Source organism: Artibeus jamaicensis, unplaced genomic scaffold (assembly GCF_021234435.1).
Source record: "Artibeus jamaicensis isolate MK-2021 breed Jamaican fruit bat unplaced genomic scaffold, CSHL_Jam_final scaffold_1964, whole genome shotgun sequence".
Classification (NCBI taxonomy): domain Eukaryota; kingdom Metazoa; phylum Chordata; class Mammalia; order Chiroptera; family Phyllostomidae; genus Artibeus; species Artibeus jamaicensis.
This window is the reverse complement of record NW_026522030.1, coordinates 21806158-21828506: the sequence shown is the minus strand read 5'-3', so window position 1 is coordinate 21828506 and position 22349 is coordinate 21806158. Positions and strand designations below refer to the sequence as shown.

General features: G+C 39.7%; 1 protein-coding gene across 8 annotated transcripts in view; it reads left to right on the top strand.

Moving 5' to 3' along the window:
- The window catches only part of PHF24 (PHD finger protein 24), a 205117-nt gene that overhangs the window by 159361 nt on the left and 23407 nt on the right, over positions 1-22349 (top strand). For 6 of the 8 annotated variants that reach the window (XM_053656464.1, XM_053656468.1, XM_053656463.1 and 3 more), the window contains one exon: positions 20100-20188. The gene's annotated coding sequence lies outside the window, so the exon portion shown is untranslated. Of the gene's footprint in view, positions 1-20099; positions 20189-20808; positions 20976-22349 lie in introns of those variants that run through there. The other 2 variants (XM_037151634.2, XM_037151633.2) reach the window with 1 other exon arrangement.

Below are 22349 nucleotides of genomic sequence, written 5' to 3'. Positions count from 1 at the left end.
AGGCGAGTGGCTCCAGGCAAAATACAGTTGGTGGTTGACCTTGGTCTGTACCACCCAGTAAACCCCAGGGCCTGCACACCCAGAGGACAGCTACAGACCATGTCAGAGAACCACTAAGCTGCCTCTGCACAGCTGATCTTCCATGGAGGGTAGAGGTTGGAGATCAGTGGTCATAGGCAATCCTTGCAACAGACTGGCCTGGATAAATCCCTTCTATTGATCTGCCAATAGAAACCAAGCCTCAACTAAAAGAGGAGGGTGTACTCAGCCCACATGAAGGACACACCTCAAGTGCCCAGCTTGGGTGATAGGGGAGGCTGTACCCCTGTACCCTACAGGACACCCACTACACTAGGCCATGGTACCAAGACAGGGTGTCATAGCAGCTTTACCTAATACATAAAAACAAACAGAGGGAGGCTGCTGAAATGAAGACACAAAGAAACATGGCCAAAATAAAAGAACAGATCAAAACTCAGAAAAAGATCTAAATGAAATGCAGATAAGGAATCTCAAATGCAGAGTTTAAAACACTGGTTATAAGGATGCTCAAGAAACTTAGTGAAGACCTCAGCAGCATAAAAAAGACCCAGCCAGAAATGAAGGATACACTAATTGAAATAAAGAACAATTTACAGTAGAGTGGATGAGGCTGAGAATCAAATCAATGATTTGGAACATAAGGAAGCAAAAATCAAGCAACCAGAACAAGAAGAAAACAATTTTTAAAAAATGAGGCTATTGTAAGCAGCCTCTGGGACAACTTCAAGAGGTCCAACATTCACATCATAAGGATGCCAGAAGGAGAAGAGAAAGAACAAGAAATTGGAAGTCTATTTGAAAAAATAATGAAAGAAAACTTCCCACATTTGGGGAAGGAAATAGACATGCAAGTCCAGGAAGCACAGAGTCCCAAACAAGATGAATGCAAAGAGGCCCACTCCAAGACACATCATAATTAAAATCCCAAAGGTTAAACGTGAAGAGAGAAAGTTAAAAGCAGCAAGAAAAAAGCAGTTATCTACCCACAAGTGTCTTTCCATAAGACTGTCAGTTGGTTTCTCAAAAGAAACTTTGCAGGCCAGAAGGGACTGGCAAGAAATATTCAGTTATGAAAAGCAGAAACCCACAACCAAGACTGCTCTACCCAGAAGCTATCATTTAGAATTGAAGGGCAATAAAGAGCTTCCCAGATAAGAAAAAACTTAAAAAGTTCATCATCACCAAACCATTATTATATGAAATGTTAAAGGTACTTATTTAAGAAAAAAAGATCAAAACTATGAACAATAAAATGGCAATAAATACATATCTATCGACAATTGAATTTTAAAAACAAACTAAGCAAACAAGAAGAACAGAGACAAAATCATGGATACAGAGAGCATTTTCATGGTTGCCAAATAGGAGGGGTGTGTCAGGGAATGGGTAAAGAGGTGAGGGAATTAAGAAATACAAGTAGGTAGTTACAGAATAGCATTGGAGATATAAAATACAATATAGGAAATGGAGTAGCCAAATAACTTACACTTGCAACCCATGGACACGAACAATGGTGTGGGGATTACCTGAAGGAATGGTGATTGCTGAGTGGAGGGGAGCAAAAGGGATAGAACTGGAACAACTGTAATAGCATAATGAATAAAATATTATTTTAAAAAAGAAAGAATATTATATAAAAAACAGCCCTGGCTGGTGTAGCTCAGTGGATTGAGTGCGGACCTGTGAACCAGAGTATGGTAGTTCAATTCCCAGTCAGGGCACATGCCTGGGTTGCGGGCCAGTTCCCAGTGGGGGGCACACGAGAGGCAGCCATACATTGATATTTCTCTCCCTATCTCCTTCCCTTCCCCTCTAAAGATAAATACATTTTTTAAAAATCTTAAAAAAAAAACAACAAAAAACCCCCACAGCAATGCTAGTGAAATTTGGATTCCAGCATTGAACAATTTTGTAATCATGGACAATGTAATAACTAACATTTATTAAATGCATACTGTATGCCACATATTATACTAAGAGCATTATATGCTTTATTTTATTTAACCATCCTTTCACACATGAGGAGAGGACTGAGACTCAAGGATATTAAGAGACCACCACAAAGGGTACATTCTCATATAAGCTAAATGCACTTTTGGGATCTGAATCCAGATCTCTCCAACTCCAGAACTTATGTCCTCTACCAATGTACTTATATGGCCTCTCTTAAGGTAAATTTGTGTTTATTACATGAGGCTAAATGCTTTAAAATTCACATATGTCATTTTACTAAATTTCATAATTCTTCTACTCACTGGAGTTCTAGAAAACTATTAAATAAATATGAATATCTGTTTTTCAGATTAAATTCAGCAAAACAAATCATCGACAAAATAAAAAGACAACCCACTGAATAGGAGAACATATTCACCAATACAGCTGATAAGGATTTAATATCCAAAATTTATAAAGAAGTTATAAAACTCAACACCAAAAAACCCCCAAACAAATAATACATTCAGAAAATGGGCAAAGGCCCTGCCTGGTGTGACTCAGTGGATTGAATGCCAGCCTGTGAATCAAAGGGTTGCTGGTTCAATTCCTAATTAGGGCACAAGCCTGAGTTGCGGGTCAGGTCTCCAGCTGGGGGCATGCAAGAGGCAACTACACATTAATGTTTCTCTCTATATTTTTTCTCTCCCTTCCCCTCTGTCTAAAAATAAATAAATAAAATATTTTTTTAAATGGGCAAAGGACCTGAAGAAACACTTTTCTAAAGAGGACACATAGATGGTGAAGAAACATGAAATGATGCTCAACATCACTAATCATCAGAGGTGCAAATTAAAACCACAATGAGATATCACCTCATACCTGTCAGAATGGCTATCATTAATAAATCAACAAACAATAAGTGTTGGAGAGGATGTAGAGAAAGGGAATCCTCATGCACTGTTGGTGGGAATGCAGACTGGTGAAAGCACTTCAAAAAATAAAAATGGAACTTCTTATGACCCAGAAATTCCACTTTGGGGAATATATCTGAAGAAACTCAAAACACTGATTCAAAAGAACATATGTACCCCTATGTTCTTTGCAGCATAATTTAAAATAGCCAAGATTTGGAAGCAGCCCAAGTGCCCACAGTAAAGGAATGGATAAGACAACTGTGGTATTTATTGGGTTGACCAAAAAGTTTGTTTGCTCTTTTCTATAAGATGGCTCTAGTAGTACTTAGTTATTTTTAACTTCATTCTAAACAATTTTGTTAGATTGTGTTATGACAGCTGTCATACCAGAGTGTATTTAAAAAGTTTATAGAAATTGGTGAATTTTTATGTAGCCATTTTAATATTGAAGAGGAAGAAAATAACACTTTTGGCATATTATGCTTATTTCAAGACAGATAAAAACACAACTGACATGCAAGAAAAGATTTGATTGAATGTGTCAAAAGTGGTTTGTGAAGTTTTGTGTTGGAGATTTCTCACTGAATGATGCTCCATGGTCAGGTAGACCAGTTGAAGTTGAGATCAATGAAATTGAGACATTAACTGAGAACAACCAATGTTCTACCATGCAGGAGATAGCCAACCTATTCAAAATATCCAAATCAATAAGGTTATTGGTGAAAATGAAAAAATGTGTCTTTCATTTTATGGAAAAAACCATATGGACATTTTGGCCAACCCATACATTTACATAGTAGAATACCACTGGGCCATAAAAAGGAAATCTTTACCTTTTTCGATAGCATGGATGGACCCGGAGAGTATTATGTTAAGTGAAATAAGCCAGTCAGAGAAAGACAATTACCATATGATTTTATTTATATTGTAGAATCTAATGAATAAAATAAACTAACCAACAAAATAGAATCAAGGTAATAGATACAGATAACACACAGAGAGCTGTCAGAGGGGAAAGGGTAGGAGGTTGAGTGGAAAAAGTGAAGGGATTAAGAAAAAAATGAAAAAATAAAACAGGAACAAAAACCCTCATAGACAACAGTGTGGTGATTACTAGAGGAAAAGTGAGGTGGGGGAAATAAAAAAAAGGTGAAGGGGGGATAAATGGTGACGGAAAGAAACTTGACTTGGGGTGGTAAACACACAATACACTGTGAGATGATGTATTATAGAATTATACCCCTAGGACCTATATAATTTTATCATTAAATGTCACCCCAACAAATTCAATTTTTTAAAATTTCTAGCTATATTTAATACCTCTGAGGGCTAGAATATGCAGCTTCCACTCCCTCTTAAATCTAGTATTGATGACTTTACATTGACAATGAAAACTATTTGGTATAAATGGTAAACCTGGTATAGAGGAATGCAAAAATCTGTAGTTATCCTCTGGGGGATTTATCCCCTCTTTTTCATCAGAATCCCCATCCAGAAGCCTGTAAAATAGCCCTCCTTTCTCTGCCCTTCACAATCATTTGTCCAAGGTATCTAAAGGAAATTTACATAAAATAAAAAATCCAGAAGCCAAGTAAGGTTCTCAATAGGCCGTGTAGGATAAGGAAAAGGCTCTTTACTTTCTTCTCTGTCTCAAGATACTTAGTATAAGTCCTCATTGTTATTTATTATCTCAGTGACAGACATCCATTGGACATGTGGAAAACCTTGGCTGAATGTGATGTGCTCACCAATTTCCTCTAATGTGGACATTTATCAGGCTGCTACATTTTGGCAGAATATATCACAGAATTCCCATTACTCCCGAGAACTGTCCAGCATGGTTCCTGCCATCGACCTCTCCAATGAATTTGTTCTTGCCGTCTCCAGCAACACTAATCCAATGAGTACTTTTTAATACTTACCATTCTAGAATTCACCAACTGTTCTTGAGTTGAAGAAGTGGTCACCTCTTGCTCTGTTCTCCTTCTACCTTCCTCTGTCTTCCTTCTGGTTTTATTCTCTCCCACGACTTCCTCCTTTCTGTCCAGTCATTCCTTCAATCTCTTTCCAAGGCTTTTTTTCTTTCTGGCCTCTTAAGAGAATTGTCCTTGGTTTCTTTCAGTGCTCAGTCTCTACACACAGCCTTGATGATTTCAACACTATCCAGGTCTTCCAGAACTATCCATAATTCCCAAATCTATGTATCTCCAGTCCTGACCTCTCTTGTGAACTCCCAACCCACATATTCTTCATCACCATGTGGCTATGCCACAGGTATTTCAAACCTAACACGGCATAACTGAACTCATCTTCTCATCAATTCCTTAACCTTCTGTCTATACCTCTATTAATGTCCTCATGGTCCACAGTAATCTCACTCTGGCTTCAAGAACTCATTCCAGAGTCTTTCTTCACTTGTTGAACTTTTACTCATTCTCCTTTTTTCAGCTTGTACATAATTTTCCTCAGGAACTTTTTGCCAACCCCACAAATCTGTGTAAGTCTATATGTTCCTACAGTACTTCAGACTTTCCAGTCTATGAATTCTCTCTCTATTCAAATGGCACTTTCAATAGGATGCCTTTTTTCAGTACCTCCATAGAACTATAAGAATATTTTTATGATACTTGTCACAACATGCTGTGGTTGTTTATGTAGTTGAATACAAGGGTAGATCTAGGTTTTGTGGGCCATCTAAGCTCATTTATGCCATTTGGTTTTGTGAGAGGGTATCTTTAAGAAAAATATTACTAATATAATATTGCTAAGCCCTTTCCAGGGCCTTGGAAGGAGCTGTGCAAGTCACTTCATAGGACACATACTCCTATTTATCTGTCTTTCCCTCTAGACTGTGCACTTTTCATTTCTATACCCCCACTCTATAGTCATACTCACGCCGGATCAGAGAGTCCTTTATCCCAAGTCTATAATCATTGTTTACTGCTTTCTCAGAAAGGCCACTACATAACAAGCATCTTTCCTAGGAGCTATGTCTACCTGTCTTGTCTTAGGGGTGACAATGCTTCTGAGCTAATCACCAACTCTTGCACTAATTCTAGCACTTCATTACAATTCTTGCATGCTTTACCTGAAGTAGGAATCCTCTCAAAGAGCCACTCAATGCCTCTTCAGGGCCTTCCAGACACTTCAATTAGTTTATTCTCAAAAGGCACAGGACCTCTTAAATCAGATTGAGAACATGTATAAGAGGGTTCCAAACAATTAGCAAAGGATTTCAAAACTGCTTACAACAGGGCCTCACATTTATATAGAGAACAGACCCAAAGTCCAGACTTAGAAAAACTTTCTGGCTTCTTTACTCAGTCTACATAAGACATTAAGGCTATCTAAATCTGCAATCTTCTTGGTCCAAAATCACTTTGGCTGCTTCTTCTACAAGAATATATTCAAATATTTCCTGAGCTGCCCGGAATCAGAGAATCAAAAAAATTTAGAGTAACAAGGAACTTAGAGTAAAATTATTTAAAAATATATAAGCACTTCCAGTTAAGATGGCAATATAAGTAAACACAACTCACCTCCTCGCACAACTACATCAAAATTGTAACTAAACCATTGAACAACTATGATTCAGAACTAACAGAAATTGAGCCAAATGGAATTAAAGAAGAAACTCATTGAGACCGGTGGGAGGGGCTGAGACATAGAACAGGTTGTTCCTACACCCAATTGTGGCAGATAAAAATTGAGAGGGATACCTCAGGAGGGGTCCCAGCCCCACACCCCAGCCCAGGGATCCTGTGCCAGAAAGATAAATCTCCATAAATTCTGGATGTAAAAACCATCAGGGATTGAGGATTGGGAAGACAGATACTTCTGGAGTGCTCTCAAAGGGCCCAATCACAGACTTATTCAGATTCACTCCCTCTGAGCTCCAGCATGGGAGCAGCAGATTGAAAGATATCAGAGATATACAGGGAGGAAATGAGTTGTCTGGCATCAGTGCAAGAGCTGGGGGTCAGCTTTCTCCCAGACAGTAGTGCTGGCAGAAGCCATTGTCCCTTTTCTGAACCCCCACCCTGCCACATAGCCACACAGCCACACAGACAACAGGATGGTGCCATAATTAAGACTCCATCAATGTGGTTCATACAATTTGTCCCACTCTGGTGATTCCCTGAGGCCCTGCCCCACACAAATTTTGGGCCCACCCAAGCTGTTCCCAGTGGCTTTTCATACAAATGTCTTGTCTTGGCCCATGGTTCAGATTTTCCTAAATTCTCTCAAACAAGCAACATCTGGCTTCAGGGATCACCATACCTCTTGCTAAGTTGCCCCAGGCCTGGCATTAGCAGAAGCCAACCTAGGTTCACAGTGTGGCCTCACCAAGTCCAACACAAGTAGCAACTATCTGCAGATGGCTTTGTAGCTTATGCTGTGTGACCTTGGACAGAACACCAGGTGCTAGCTGACCTGAATGTACCAACAGCAATCAAGGCTCAGTTGGAGGGTGTACACAGCTCACACATTGGGCACACCTTGAGTACCCAGCTTGGGTGATATGCCATTCTACCAAGCCTGGGAGATGTAGCAGCTCTACCTAATACACAGAAATAAACAAAGGCAGGCTGCCAAAATGAGGAGACAAAGAACATGGCCCAAATGAAAGAACAGATCAAAACTCCAGAAAAAGAACTAAATGGAGACAATCTACTAGGTGCAGAGTTCAAAACACTGGTTATAAGGATGCTCAATAAACTTAGTGAGAACTTCAACAGCATAAAAAAAGATCTAGTCAGAAATGAAGGATACACTAATTGAAATAAAGAACACTTTATAGGGAAACAACAGTAGAGTGGATGAAGCCAAGAATCAAGTCAGCAATATGGCACATAAGAAGGCAGAAAACAGCCAATCAGAATAGCAAGAAGGAAAAAGAATTTAAAAAATGAGGATAGTGTAAGGAGCCTCAGGGACAACTTCAAGCATACCAACATTTGTGTCATGGGGGTGCTGGAAGGAGAAGAGACAAGACAAGAAATTGGAAACTTATTTGAAAAAATGACAGAAAACTTCGCTAACTTGGTGAAAGAAATAGAATGCAAGTCCAGGAAGCACAGAGAGTCCCAAATAATATGAACCCAAAGAGTCTCACACCAATACACGGCATGATTAAAATGCCAAAAGTTAAAGATAAAGAGAAGAGCTTAAAAGCAGCAAGAGAAAAGCAGTTAGTTACCTACAAGGAAGCTCCCTAAAGACTGTCAGCTGAATTCTCAAAAGAAACTTTGCAGGCTAAAAGAGAATGGCAAGAAGTATTCAAAGTAATGAAAGCCAAGATTACTCTACCCAGCAAAGCTATCATTTAGAAATGAAGGACAGATAAAGAGCTCCCCAGACAAGTAAAAGCTAAAGGAGTTCATCAACACCAAACCAGTATTATATGAAATGTTAAAGAGTCTTATTTAAGAAGAAGAATACCAAAAACATGAGCAATAAAATGGCAATAAATACATATCTACCAACAATTGAATCTAAAAAACAAAAATAAATGAACAAGCAGAACAGAAACAGAATCATAGATACAGAGAACGTTTTGATGGTAGCCAGAAGGGAGGGAGATTAGTGGGATAGACAAAAAGGTGAAGGAATTAGGTAGTTACAGAATAGTCATGGGGATGTAAAGTACAGCATAGGAAATAAAGTAGCTTAGAACATATATGCATGACCCATGATCATGAACAATAGTGTAGGGATTGACTGAGGGAATATAGGGGTTGCTGGGTGGTAGGAGCAAAGGAAGAAACATTGGGACAACTGTTATAGCATAAACAATAAAATACAATGAAAATAAAATATATGCTATATTTTCCCATGTATAATGTGCACTTTTTGCCTAAATTTTTGTGGAAAAAATAAGAATGTGCATTATACATGAGTAGTACTAATTCTGTATCTATATAAATGGGAGGGTTTGGCTAAAGGTTTTATTTATTTATATTTAGAGAGGAAAGGAAGGAGAAGGAGGGAGAGAAACATCAATATGTGGTTGCCTCTCACATGCCCCCTACTGGGGACCTGGTCTGCAACCCTGGCACGTGCCCTGACTGGGAATTGAACTGGTGACCCTTTCATTTGCAGGTCAGCCCTCAATCCATTGAGCCACACCAGTCAGGGCTATAAAATGTTTTTAATTCTTTTATTTATGCTTATGCATTAAAAGTAACTCTAGAAAGCAACTCTAGAAAGCAATAACAACATTTGTATGCAAAATAATACCTTGGAATATGATCATTGGTTTTGTTTCTAAATATAAATAAATAAATAATTGAATTTAAAAATTAGAACAGAAGATTTTTTGTAAGTTTGGGCCAAAAACATGGGTGCACATTATTCATGCAAAATTCAGTATATTAAATATTAATATATGTATTATATTTGAGCTATTGTGAGGAATACGAAGAATAACATGATTCCAGTTCTCAAAGAACATATAAACAAGGCTTCCACAGCCAGATTTTTATTACCTGTCTTGTTGTTTTCCCCCTCTTTTCTGCAGCTCTAAACATTTTATTTTTTTAGGATTTTATTGAACTTTAAACCAGTATCATTAATAATCACATGCTTCTAGCACAAATTAAAAATAACTGCACAAAATAGAGCACACTTATCAACCACTCTCCCAAGAGTGGAAGATATACTCAAAGAGAGAAAATTGATTTTTTAATATCCTAGAACCAGGCTACATACCCTAGAAATTATCTACATTTGATTTGCTGAAACAAAACAACTGAGCCCTAAGGATGACTAAGGGCTTCCATGAGCTTCTATGGCCATAGTTAAGGGCAAATAAAAATATTTAAGGACATAAAAAGTAATATCCAGCCATATTTGGTATGGCTCAGTTGGTCGGAGAGTCATCCTGTGGACCAAGGGGATATGGGCTTGATTCCCAGTCAGGGACCATACCCAGGTTGCAGGTTCGATCCCTAGTCAAGGTGCATATGAGAAGGCAACCAACTGATGTTTCTCTCCCACATCAATGTTTCTCTCTCTCCTCCTCCTCTCCCTTCTATCTCTAAAATCAATGAAAAGGTGTCTCTGGGTGAGAATTTTTTTAAAAGTAATATCCACCAAACATTTATGTTAGTACCTCTGAATACTCACTAAATCTCAGACATTGAGAATAAAACATGGTCCCTGCCCTTGAGAAATGCATGCTCTGGTGAGGGGCAGAAATGGTAGAAATGCTAATATCGGTAAGCACAGGGTGCTACATAAATCCAGAGGAGGGGTACTAACCTACCTGGTGTGAAGGAAATAATACCTCACCTGATTTTTGAAAAAAGATTAAGTTTTAGATAGCAAAACTGTGAGGCAAGGTAAGGCAGGGTGCATATACTAGTCAGCTTACCAATCAATCAACAGAAAACAACTTTGGTTTAATTAGAAATAGAGTTTATTGGAAAAGTACTGTGTAGCTCAAACAACCCCTAGAATGAAATGACTGAAGACCCAAGATTTAAAAACTGGAACAAACGGATACTGCTGAGAGTAAACACAGTCAAAGTCATACAAGAGAACCAATCAAACGAAGCTGCTGCTGCTTCTGTCATTGAATCCTGGTTCCTTCTGCTGAAATTGCCAGTGCTATTGTACTGGACACTGGAATGCTGGCACTAGGCAGTGGGTGCTAATACTGGATACTGGATGTCCAGCGCAAGACAGTGGCTACCCCCTTGGCAACCCTCAAGACTGACAGAATTGGTGATCCTAAACCATAACAACTGAAACAAAACAAGGAATTTCCAATGCTGATAGTTTAAAAGGTGGCACTATAGCAACATTCCAAGAACATGAGAAGGCAAGAGAAAATGCACAGCTAAATGCCTATAATTGAAAAAGAACCCTGATCCCAAATCAATCACCTAAGCTTTAAACTTTAAAAAAAAATTTTTAATTATATCTATTTATTTATTTTTAATTCTCACCTGAGGATATGTTAGAGAGAGAGAGGCGGGAGAGAGACAAACATTGATAAGAGAGAAGAACATCGATCAGATGCTTCCCAAATGCACTCCAGCTGGGGATCAAACCCATAACATAGGTATGTGTTCTGGCCAGGAATCAAACCCACAACTTTTTGGTGCATGGGATGATGCTCCAACTAACTGAGCCACCTGGTCAGGGCCTAAGCTTTAAACAAAGTAGGAAAAGGTGAGCAAACTAAATCCAAACCTCACAGAAATTAAAAGAGTAATAAAGAAATTATATAACAACTTTATGACAATAATGATGACAACTCATGCAATATAATTCTATATAATTCCTAAAATAACACAAATTACCAAAATTAACTCAAGAATAAGTGGAAATAGATCCCTAACAAATAGAGACATTAAATCGGTAATATAAAATCCCTCCACAAATAAAAGCCCAGGCTCAGATAACTTTAGTGGTGAATTTTATAAAAATTTAAAGAATAAGCCCTGGCTGGTGTGGCTCAGTGGATTAAGTCCCAGCCTGGGAACCAAAGGGTTGCCGGTTCAATTCCCAGGCTAGGGAACATGCCTGGGTTGCAGGTCAGGTCCCCAGTAGAGGGTGCTCAAGAGGCAACCATACTTTGATGTTTCTCTCCCTCTTCCTCCCTCCCTTCCCCTCTCTAAAATTAATTAATTAATTAATTAACAGTCAAACAAATATTTTTTAATCTAAAGAATAAATAATACCAATCTTTCACAAACTTTCCAGAAAATAGTAGAGGAAGGATTAATTCCAAACTCATTCTGTTAAGTCAGTATTATTGGGACACAGATGCTGGACAAAGATAGCAAAAGAAAAAAATTATAAACCAATATCTTTCACAAATATGAACACAAAAACCCTCAACAAGATGACAGGAAACTGAATCCAACAAAATATAAAAAGGACTGAATGACAAAATCAAGTGTTGGTAAGGATGTGGAGAAAAGGGGATACTTGTGCATTATTGTTGGAAATGGAAATTGGTGCAGCCACTATGGAAAACAGTATGGAGGTTCCTCAAAGAATTAAAAGTACAACATGACCCAGTAATTCCATTTCTGGGTATTTATCCCAAGAAAACAAAAATACTAACTCAAAAAAATATATTCACCCCATGTTCATTGCAGCATTATTTACAATAGCCAAGATGTGGAAATAACCTAAGAGTCCATTGGCAGATGACTGGATAAAGAAAATGTGTGATATATATATATATATATATATATATATATATATATATATATATATACATATGTAATATATAAATTCAGCCCTTAAAAATATGAAATTGTGCCATTTGCAACAATGTGGAGGCACCTTGAGGGCATTATGCTAAGTGAAATAAGTTACATAGAGAAAGACAAATACTCTATGATTTTACTTATATGTGGAATCTACACAAACAAACAAACAAAAAACAACAATAACTAAGTTCATAGATAAAGAGAACAGATTGGTAGTTTCCAGAGGTAGGGTTTGGAGGGTGAATAAAATGGGTAGAGGGTGTAAAAAGGTACAAATGTCCAGTTACAAAATAAATAAGTCATGAGGATGTAATGTACAGCATGGTGACTATAGATAATAATACTGTATGGTATATCTAAAAGTTGCTAGAGAGTAAATCTTAAAAGTTCTCATCACAAGAAATAAACCTCTGTAACTATACATGAAAACAGAGCTTAACTAAACTTATCTTGGTGATCATTTTGGAACATATACAAATATTAAGTTATTACGTTGTATACCTGAAACCAACATAATGTTGTATCTCAATTATACCTCAAAAATTTTAAATATAAAATTTAAAATGGGGAGATTTTAAATTATACTTAAAATTTAAATATAAATTTATAAAATGGGAAGATTATTCTGGGTTATGTGGGTGTTTCCAATATAATCACAAGGGTCCTTGAAAAAGACAGGCAGGTAGGTGAGTCAGAAAAGGAGATGTGACAATGGAAGGAAAAGTTAAAGTGATGTGATGTGAGAAAGATTTGATTAGCCATTGCTGCTTTGAAGACAGAGAAGAGGCCACAAGCCAAAGAACATGTGGCTTCTAACAGCTAGAAAAGGCAAGGAACTGATTCTTCCCCAGAACCTCAAGAAGGAATACAGCCCTGATGATATGTATCAATGTTGATATTAGCCTCGTAAGACTCATTTTGGACTTCTGAACTGCAGAGTTATGAAATAAATTTGTGTTGTTTTAAATCACTAAGTTTGTGGAAATTTGTTACAACAGCAAAAGGAAACTAATAATCACTGAGGAAGAAGACACTTAAAAGCTCACTCAGATTGTTGGCAGAACTCATTTCCTACGGCTGTAAGAACAGAGGCATTAAATTCTTGCTAGCTATTGGCCAGAGGCAATCCTCAGCTTTTAGAGGCTCCCCTACACTGATAAAGAACTTATTTGATTCACTTAATTTTCTCCATGATGTTACAAAAACGTAAGAGTTTCCATTGTGTAAATGTACTACAGCTTTTTCATCCACTCATCTACTGAGGGGCACTTAGGCCATATACAAAATAATCTCAATTTCTATCTCATACTTTATGCAAAAATTCATTTGAAATGGATCGTAGACCTAAGTGTATATAACTCCTTTTCTTATGAAACATAGGACAAAAATCTTTTGTGATTCTGGGTTAGTCAAAGAGTTCTGAGATATGTCACCAAGAGCATAACCCATAAAAGATAAAATTGATAAAATTTCATCAAATTAAAAATTTTGCTCGGCAAAATACACTATTAAAAGAATGAAAAGACAAGCTACCAAATGGGAGATAATTTGTAAATCACATTACTGAAAAGGGATTTGTATCCAGAATATATAAAGAGCCCTCAAAAAAAAAGAAAAAAAAAAGAGCCCTAGCTGGTGTAGCTCAGGGGATTGAGCACGGGCCTGCGAACCAGAGGATCGCAGTTCGATTCCCAGTCAGGGCACATGCCTGGGTTACAGGCCAGTTCCCAGCAGGGGATCCACGAGATGCAACCATACATTGATATTTCTCTCCCTCTCTCCTTCCCTTACCCTCTAAAGATAAATAAATAAAATCTTTGGGGGAAAAAAAAAGAACTCTCAAAACTCAATGATAAGATAAACACCCAATTTTTTTAAATGAGCAAAAGATCTAAACAGACACTTCAGCAAAAATGTTATGTGGTTGGCAAATATGCACAGGAAAAGAAGTTCAACATTATTAGCAACTATAAAAAGTTAATGAAACTCATACTAATGTATACTTCTTATAATGGCTAAAAACAAGAACAAAAAAACCTGACAACATCAAGTACTAGAGAGGATGTGGAGCAACTGGAACATTCATACATTGGTGATGAGAATGCAAAATGATACACCCGTTTTGGAAAACACTTTGTAAGTTCTTTATAAAATCAAACATACACTTACCATACAACTCTGCAATCAAATGCCAAGGTATTCACCCAAGTGAAATGAAAACTTACCATACAAAAACCCATTGAGTCGCTAGAAACATTTATAGTGACCTTATTCATAATCACCAAACACCGGAAATGGCCTTGATGTTCTTCAGTTGGCTGGCCGAAGCATAAGGGATATAAGGGAAAAAATGCTATTCAGGAATAGCAGGGACCCTCACAGCTCTGGGGTCAGAGTCACAGCAGAGGGTGGGTCTTCTCTTCAGGATACACTCTCACTCAGGTCCAGCAGTTCCAAAGATCAGTGCTGCTGGGTTCTGAGTTTCAAATTTCTAGGACAGACCATGATTTTACCAACTGAAGTTGGATGTCTACCTCTGGATCAACTGGAGGCAGCCAAGGGGCAAGTTGCTTTAAGTCTGAGACCTTGTTCCTGTGCACTGAAGCCATTCACTGTGAGGGGCAGTTGTGTGCTAGGTAGTTGCCCCGAAAAATGTATATTATAATCAAAACCAGTCATTGGCTCTTTTCCACTGAAGGTCACTATCAGGATATGGGAAGAACAAAACAGGATTCATTGGTATTCTGATTACCTTTTCCTCCAAATCTGTTTAATATCCCAACAGGCTTTTTGTCTAAGAAGATCTAAGAAAAATTATCCTCATTCTCATATTAATTTTTTAAATTTTGTTTAAACTACTGACAAAAGTTCACACATACTCTCATTCAGTCCTTTATCTGAAAGATAATGCTTAGGCTGGTGTTTAACAAGCCACAACCATGCTCAAAAACTTTCAGGGGCTCCCTATCACCCACCATATCAAAACATCTACAATGTGAGTTCTTTTCCAAATAGTTCCCCTCTGCCTTTCTCAACTCATTTATTAAACATTTGTTGAACATACAACTACTTTCTAGACACCAACATGGATATGGTGGCCATATTTGTCAATCTTATCGACAAGAATTTATGGGTACATATTTGAACATGGACTCTCCCAGTTCATATGTTTGCCATAACTGAAGGGTATGCCAAAAAAGAAATAGCATGAACACAGTCTATCTTGCAAAGGCAGTTTTGTATGGTACTGGTTACTCTACAGCAACTTTTGACCCTGTCCAGTCAAGAGTCCTGGCTGCCCCCAAACCTACCTTAGTCACTCCCACCTTGCTTTTCTTTGATATTTCTTTGATCTTGGAAATCTTATCTTGTGTATTATCATTCTATTTTGTGCCCTACCACCTTGAGATAAGATAAACTATCTTTAAAAAGTTTGTGCATGTTAACCTCTCCAGACTGTGAACAATCATTATAACATAGTAAAAAGATGTATTTTCTGAACATGAGAACTTTGCATGTGATCTTTTAAAAAATTTTTAATAAAATTTATACTGTTTGTAATACTTTAAAATCAACAATAAATTTAATAATTATGTACTTTCCTTAACACACGCACCTCCCTCTATGAAGTAATCTCTCCCGCTCCTCCTTAGAATTTCCATTGCATTTTATTCCCCTACTGAGAACAACTCATTTCCTGTTCTGTATTATTGTTCTTTGTCAATGCTTGTTTACTCTTAAGATTATAGCTCCTTGAGGTAAATAAAGTACTGTGTCTTACTATGCCTGGCATACTATAGGTGCACAATACACATTTTTTGAATGAAGGAAGAAATTAATCAATAGAGTCTATGGTGACGTTATACCCTTGTCTTCCACATAAGCCTGATAAACAGCAGAGAAATAAAACACTCACTGAAAACGGTTCAAAGAATCCTGTGAAAACTGTTGATATGATATAATTTTAAAGAATGTTAGGGTCCTACAAGCTATATGGAAAGCTTTCTGCTCTTTTGTGTTAACTTTCACAAGCAAAAAAAGTGTAGTGGTTCCTGAGAAGTACATACTAATTTTAGAACTGTATATTTATTCATGGTTAGCAGTCTCACCTTTCTTAGTGGCAGTACAGTAAAATGGTTAGGAACTTGTAGTCTGAAGTCAGAAAATCTGGATTTCAATCTCATCTCCACTACGTATTAGCTATGTGACCTCAGGCAAGTTGTTTAACCTCCCTGTACCTCATTTTAATCACCAGCAAAATGTAGAAACTAACAATACATACCTTCTGTGGTATGGTGTGAAAAATAATGACTAACTTATTTAAAGTGTTTAGACTAGTACCTGGCACTTGGTTTAAAAGTGATAGAATATGTAGTACTGTATTTACCTTATATCCCTCATTGGTAAGTTCCATGTTGTTAAGGACAAAACCAGGTCTGTTGGGTTTTTTTAACCTCTACAGCACCTAGAACAGTGTGTAACAAATACTTGCTGTTCAAAAAATGACATTGTGCCCTGGCTGGTATAGCTCAGTGGATTGTGGCCTGTGAACCACATGATCATGGTTTGATTCCCAGTCAGGGCACATGCTTGGGTTGCAGGCCAGTTCTCAGCAGGGGACTCATGAGAGGCAACCATACATTGATATTTCTCTCCTTCTCTCCTTCCCTTCCTCTCTAAAGATAAATTAATAAAATATTTTTTTAAAATGATGTTGTGATTTGTACTTGAGATATAGAAACTGAATGCACAAGAAAATGAAGGTATGTTTAAAATGTAAATTCAATTAGACTTCTGGTCAAGATGGAGGTGTAGGTAAACACACTTGGCCTCCTCATGCATCCACAGAAAGAATTATAACTAGACCTCAAACAAATAACACCCAGAACCATCAGAAAATCAAGCTGTATAGAAATCAGACAACAAAGGATTTAAAGAAGCCACATTCATCCCAATGGGTAGGAGGGATAGAAATGAGAAGACAGGTGGAGAGACATGGAGACAGGGTGTGGTGCAGAAAGGTGGCCCCACATTCATGTGTGGTGGATAAAAGTCAGTAGGGATACCTTGGAAGTATGTGATCCCAGCTCCAGGCCAGGCTGCACAGCCCATGGTTCCAGTGCTGGGAAGATAAATCCCCATAACTTCTGGCTGTTACAACCAGTGGCAGTTGGGGTGGTGGAAGAAACTGCTGGATTTTTGGGAGACTCTGATTAAAGGGCCCATACAAACTTAGAATATATGCAGACTCAGCCCCATTGGGATTCAGCACTAGGGCAACAGCTGGAAGGGCTCTAGTCACATAGGGAGAGTGCCTGGTAAACCTTCAGAAGCCAGGCCTTTCTGCACCCTTTCCCCACACAGAGCCACAAAGTGGTGAAGCATATTGCCCCACCCTGGCAATTACCTAAGCCTCCACCCCACACAATCTATAGATGCCTTTTCTACAATAAGCCACACTACCAAGACAAGGAGTTGAAGCAGTTTACCTAATACACAGAAACACAGGCAGGTTGCCAAATAGAGGAAATAAAGAAATATGGCCCAAATGAAAGAATAGAACAAAACTCCAGAAGAAGAACTAAACAAAACAGAGATAAGCAAACTATCACATGCAGAGTTCAAAAAACTGGTGATCAAGATGCTCAAACAACTCACTGAGTATGGCAACAACACAAAAAGACCCAGGAAGAAATGAAGTTTACACTAAGTAAAATAAAGAAAAATCTACAGGAAAACAATAGTGGAGGGGATGAAGCCAGAATTCAGATCAATGATTTGGAACATAAGGGAGCAATAAGCATTCAACCAGAACAGCACAAAGAAAAAAAAAAAACTAAAAAAATGAGGATAGTATAAGGTTTCTCTGCAACATCTCCAAACATAGCAACATCTGAATCATAGGGATACCAGAAGGAGAAGACAAATAGCAAGAAATTGAAAAACTTATTGGCAAAAAATAATGAAAGAAAACTTTCCTAATTTGGTGAAGGGAGAAAAAATAATGAAAGAAAACTGCCACGTCCACTGCCACGTCCACTGTTGGATCCCTCTCTCCGTAACAAGGTCCTGAGAGGGGGTGTAAGACTTCAAGGAAGCAGTTTCCAACCTGGTGGACGTGGCATGGAAGGCCCTGCAATACCTATTGTGATTGTGCTTGCTTTGGGGATCATGACCTTTTCTGCTTTAATCATTATGAATACCCTGGCAGTGATTCAGATAGTGTGCCTAGACCTTTCCCGGCTCAATGAACAGAATAATAATATCATACTAGAATGTCAGGGAATATAGGTACAAAGAAACAACCAGAACAATCTGAGAATTCAAGCTTAATCAATAACAGATCATTAGAAAAACACCCAAGATAAGATAGAATGCTCTAGGAAATCAAGAGATGATCTCACTGCTTTCTTAGAGAGAATCAAAGTACAAAACATGTCTATAAAAGAACTCCTAGAGAAACTTAAAAGAAGTACCCTTGAAAGCCCCCTGCAACATAGGAGTAGCCCCTCCTTTACCTTGAATAAGAATATATATCAACTAGACAGGCAAAGAAATAACAAAAGCTAGTTAGTTATTACAAACTAAACAGTCACTAGGGAGTCAGAATTTATAGTACACAGAAAAACATTTTGGGCAAAAAAAAAAAGTAGATAGCTAAGTTAGACATCACAAGGGCCTTATAATAAATCTCCTATTTTCTCTACTCAATCTAGCGTATCCTTTTGCCCTATACCAAATTCTGAGAAACTTTAATATACAATAAGATATTTCTAATTGTCTGATTAATGGCTCTCCTAGTTAAAATAATCTTTAACTAAATCTATGGGAACTTTCGTACTTTTACTGATTACCTTTGTATTGATTTTTTCTGCTTAAATGATCATGTTATACTGCAAATATTAATCACTACCTGAAATGAAAATATAAAAACCTGCTTGTACTTGCAATAAACGGAACAGAGCTTCACTGTCCTTTGAGGCGTGATGTCGTCTGTTACCCAGTGCTGACGCCTTACCCTCACCTGTGGGACCCCTTGACCCGCTGCGGCCGGACTGCGGCAGAAAACTTTCCTAATTTGGCGAAGGAAATAGAAATACAAATTCAGGAAGCAGAGTCCCAAACAAGTTGGACCCAAAGAGGACCACACCAAGACACATCATAATTAAAATGCCAAAGGTTAAAGATAAAGAGAGAATCTTACAAGCAGCAAGAGAAAAGCAGAGAGTCACCTATAAATGAGCTCCCATAAGACTGTCAGCTGATTTCTCAAAAGAAACTTTGCAGGCAAGAAGTATTCAAAGTGATGAAAAAGCAAGGACCCACAACCTAGGTTACCCCATCCAGCAAAACTATCATTTAGAATGGAAGGGCAGATAAAGTCCTTCTCAGACAAGGTAAAGCTAACGAAGCTCATCGTCACCAAGGCATTATTACATAAAATGTTAAAGGGACTTTCATTTAAGAAAAAGAAGACAACACAACAAAACTATGAACACTAAAATGGTAACAAATTCACAACTATCAACAACTGAATCTAAAAAACTAAGCAAATAAGAACAGGAAAAGAACCATAGATACGGAGATCATTTAGAGGGTTATCAGCTGGGAGGGGGAGAGGGGAGAATGGGAGAAAAGGTGCAGGAATTAAGAAGCATAATTAGTAGGTACAAAATAGAGAAGTGGGTGTTAAGAATAGTATAGGAAATAGAGAAGCCGAAGAACTTATATGCATGACCCATGGACATGAATTAATGAGGGGGGGATTCCTGGAGGGAATGGGGGTACTAGGTGGAAGGGTGCAAAGGGGAAAAAATTGAGACAACTGTAATAGCATAATAAATAAAATATATTAAAAATGTAAATGCAGTTAGTTTAAATAAAATGGGTTATTGGCACATCATTTACATATCTTCATTTTTTCTTTATAATTAGTTGCTAGGTACTTTATGACTTGATCTTTTTCTTGCTTCTTCAGAGCATGTAATTTGGTGTAGTGCATGTTATATACACTTCAGAACTGCTGGCCTCCTGACAAGCTGGTTGCTCAGACGGTCTGCGGCAAGAGTAAGTAGGTTACATTATACATACGGTCCTGTTTTGCTATTGGGAACAAAAGGCCAAGAAGTGAAGAAAACACATCAGGAAAAGTTGGGCCAGCCAAACATTTTGTGACAGTTAATTTGGACACTCTGTAGTCGGGTACCGCGAAGGTGAGTGCCTCAAGGCGAGTCCTGGGTCCGGATTTCGGAGTGAGTGGCTGGTCTGATAGGGGAGGTAGATCCCAGGGCGAGGCCGCTGGATGAGTCATTCTCACTTTCCTAACCAGGTGCAGGCCGGGGCTGTGAGCCGCCTTGCTCCTAGCCGTGCCCCCTCCCGGGGCGCCGCCTCCCCGAGGACACTGACCTTGCCGCAGTTCCCGCGCCGCAGAGCCTGGGGCTGGTGGGGGGGCGCGCGCTGGCATCCGGACAGACGGCCGCTCGGAGCGGGACGCGGTCGCTCTCCCGCACTCCTCCCGCGGTCCCTCAGCGCCTCATTCTGGTGCGAGCTCGCCGGCCGAGCGGCGAGGGCCGCTCCTCGGGCGCAGGGGGCGGGGCGGGGCGCACCCACTGCCCCGGCGGGGGGTCTCGCGGGCGCACGCGCCGCAGTCGCGCGGGGCGGAGGGCGGAGAAGGTGGGTGTGCTCCAGGCGCGCTCCGCCGCGGCTGCCGCCGCCGCAGCCTGCTCCTCCGCCCGCGCCGCCTGCTCCCGGCTCTCGGCCCCAGCACGCCGCCTTCCAAGCTGCCATGGGCGGCGAGGGGCCAGCGGCGTAGTCCGCCGGCCCTGGACCCGCGTCTCGCACCCTGACAGTCTCGGTAAGCGGGGTCGAGGGCGGCGGGGACCCGGCAGGCACCGTACGGGGCGGGTCTTCGGGCCGCGGAATACCCTCGGGCGTACCCTCTGAGGAATACCCTCTGAGGTGTTGTGTGGGAGCCGCCCCCAGGGGTCCCTGTGTAAGGAAATACACCCTGCCTGCTGCCTCCACCCTGTGGGGGAATCCCAAGGCCCTGTGTGGGAACCTTTCCCAGAAAGACCCCCTGGGTGAATGGGGACTCCCAGGGCTCTTTCAGCCTTCCTGCCAGGGGGAGGCCCGGTGTGGAGGGCACAGTCGCAAAGAGAGCATCTGTGTAAGTAGGCGAGGGCAAGGGTAGTCTCTGGAGTTGCCTCAGTGGAAGACCGTTTGGGAACGTGAGGGGCCATAGGGGAGCCTCGGGAGCCTGCGCGGTGGGGGTGGACCCTACAGAGGGCCCTGTGTAAAGGAGGACCTTAGAAGGTGCCCTAGAACTGTCTGGAAGGAACCTCTGCTTTGGAGGAGGGGATCCTGTCATGGGATCCAGGTCAGGAATAACTTACTACATGCCCAGAGGACTTTGGCCTTTAACTATCCCTTCAATGCGGTCCAGAAGTGGGGGACCTAGTGGGGCTGCTGCCTTTGTCTATTACCCCTCATTAGGATTTTTATTCTCGATAGTAACCCAGTTGGCAGCAAGCTGGATTATAGTGGAGGCAGGACCTTCTAAAAAAGCATAGGGTGCAAGGAAGGGAAGGACCAGTGAGGCCTCTGAAGCAAAGAAAGATTTGAATCCTGGGTTTGACCATGATGAAGAAAGAGGTAAGCTCAGGTGGAGCAACCGACTCTGGCGGGTCCTGTAAAGAAAGTCCTTTAAAGGAGGAAAGAAAGGAATATGTAGGATTCTTGAGCACCAGTGAGCCAGGTTCTATACCAGAGATGTTTAACATCTTATATAATCCTTACAACAGCCTTATGAAATTATCTCCCTTTAAACATTAGGCACTTTAAACTCAGGTTTAGCAGTTTGCCCAAGGTTACAAAGCTTGGAATCATGAAATCTGCTTTTCGAAGAATATTTGGGAAAAAGTACCAAGAAGAGGCAAAAGCAAGAATGTATGTTTTTACATATGTTGCATTAATATACCAAGCAGAGGGCTTTACAATAGTGTATGCTCAGTAAATGTGAGGATTAAATAAGTGGATTAGAACATTTTAATTGAGGATGAGACTGCTGCAGGAACTGATTTCCACCAAATCTCCAGATTTCAGGGTGTGGCATCCTTTACCAGCACCCTCACTGTAAAGATGCCTCTGGGTGGCTCTGGACTTAAGAGGGTCTAGGAGAGGCCTCTGGGTGTGGTCTTTGACCTGACTTGCTCTGGGGAACTAGAGGGAA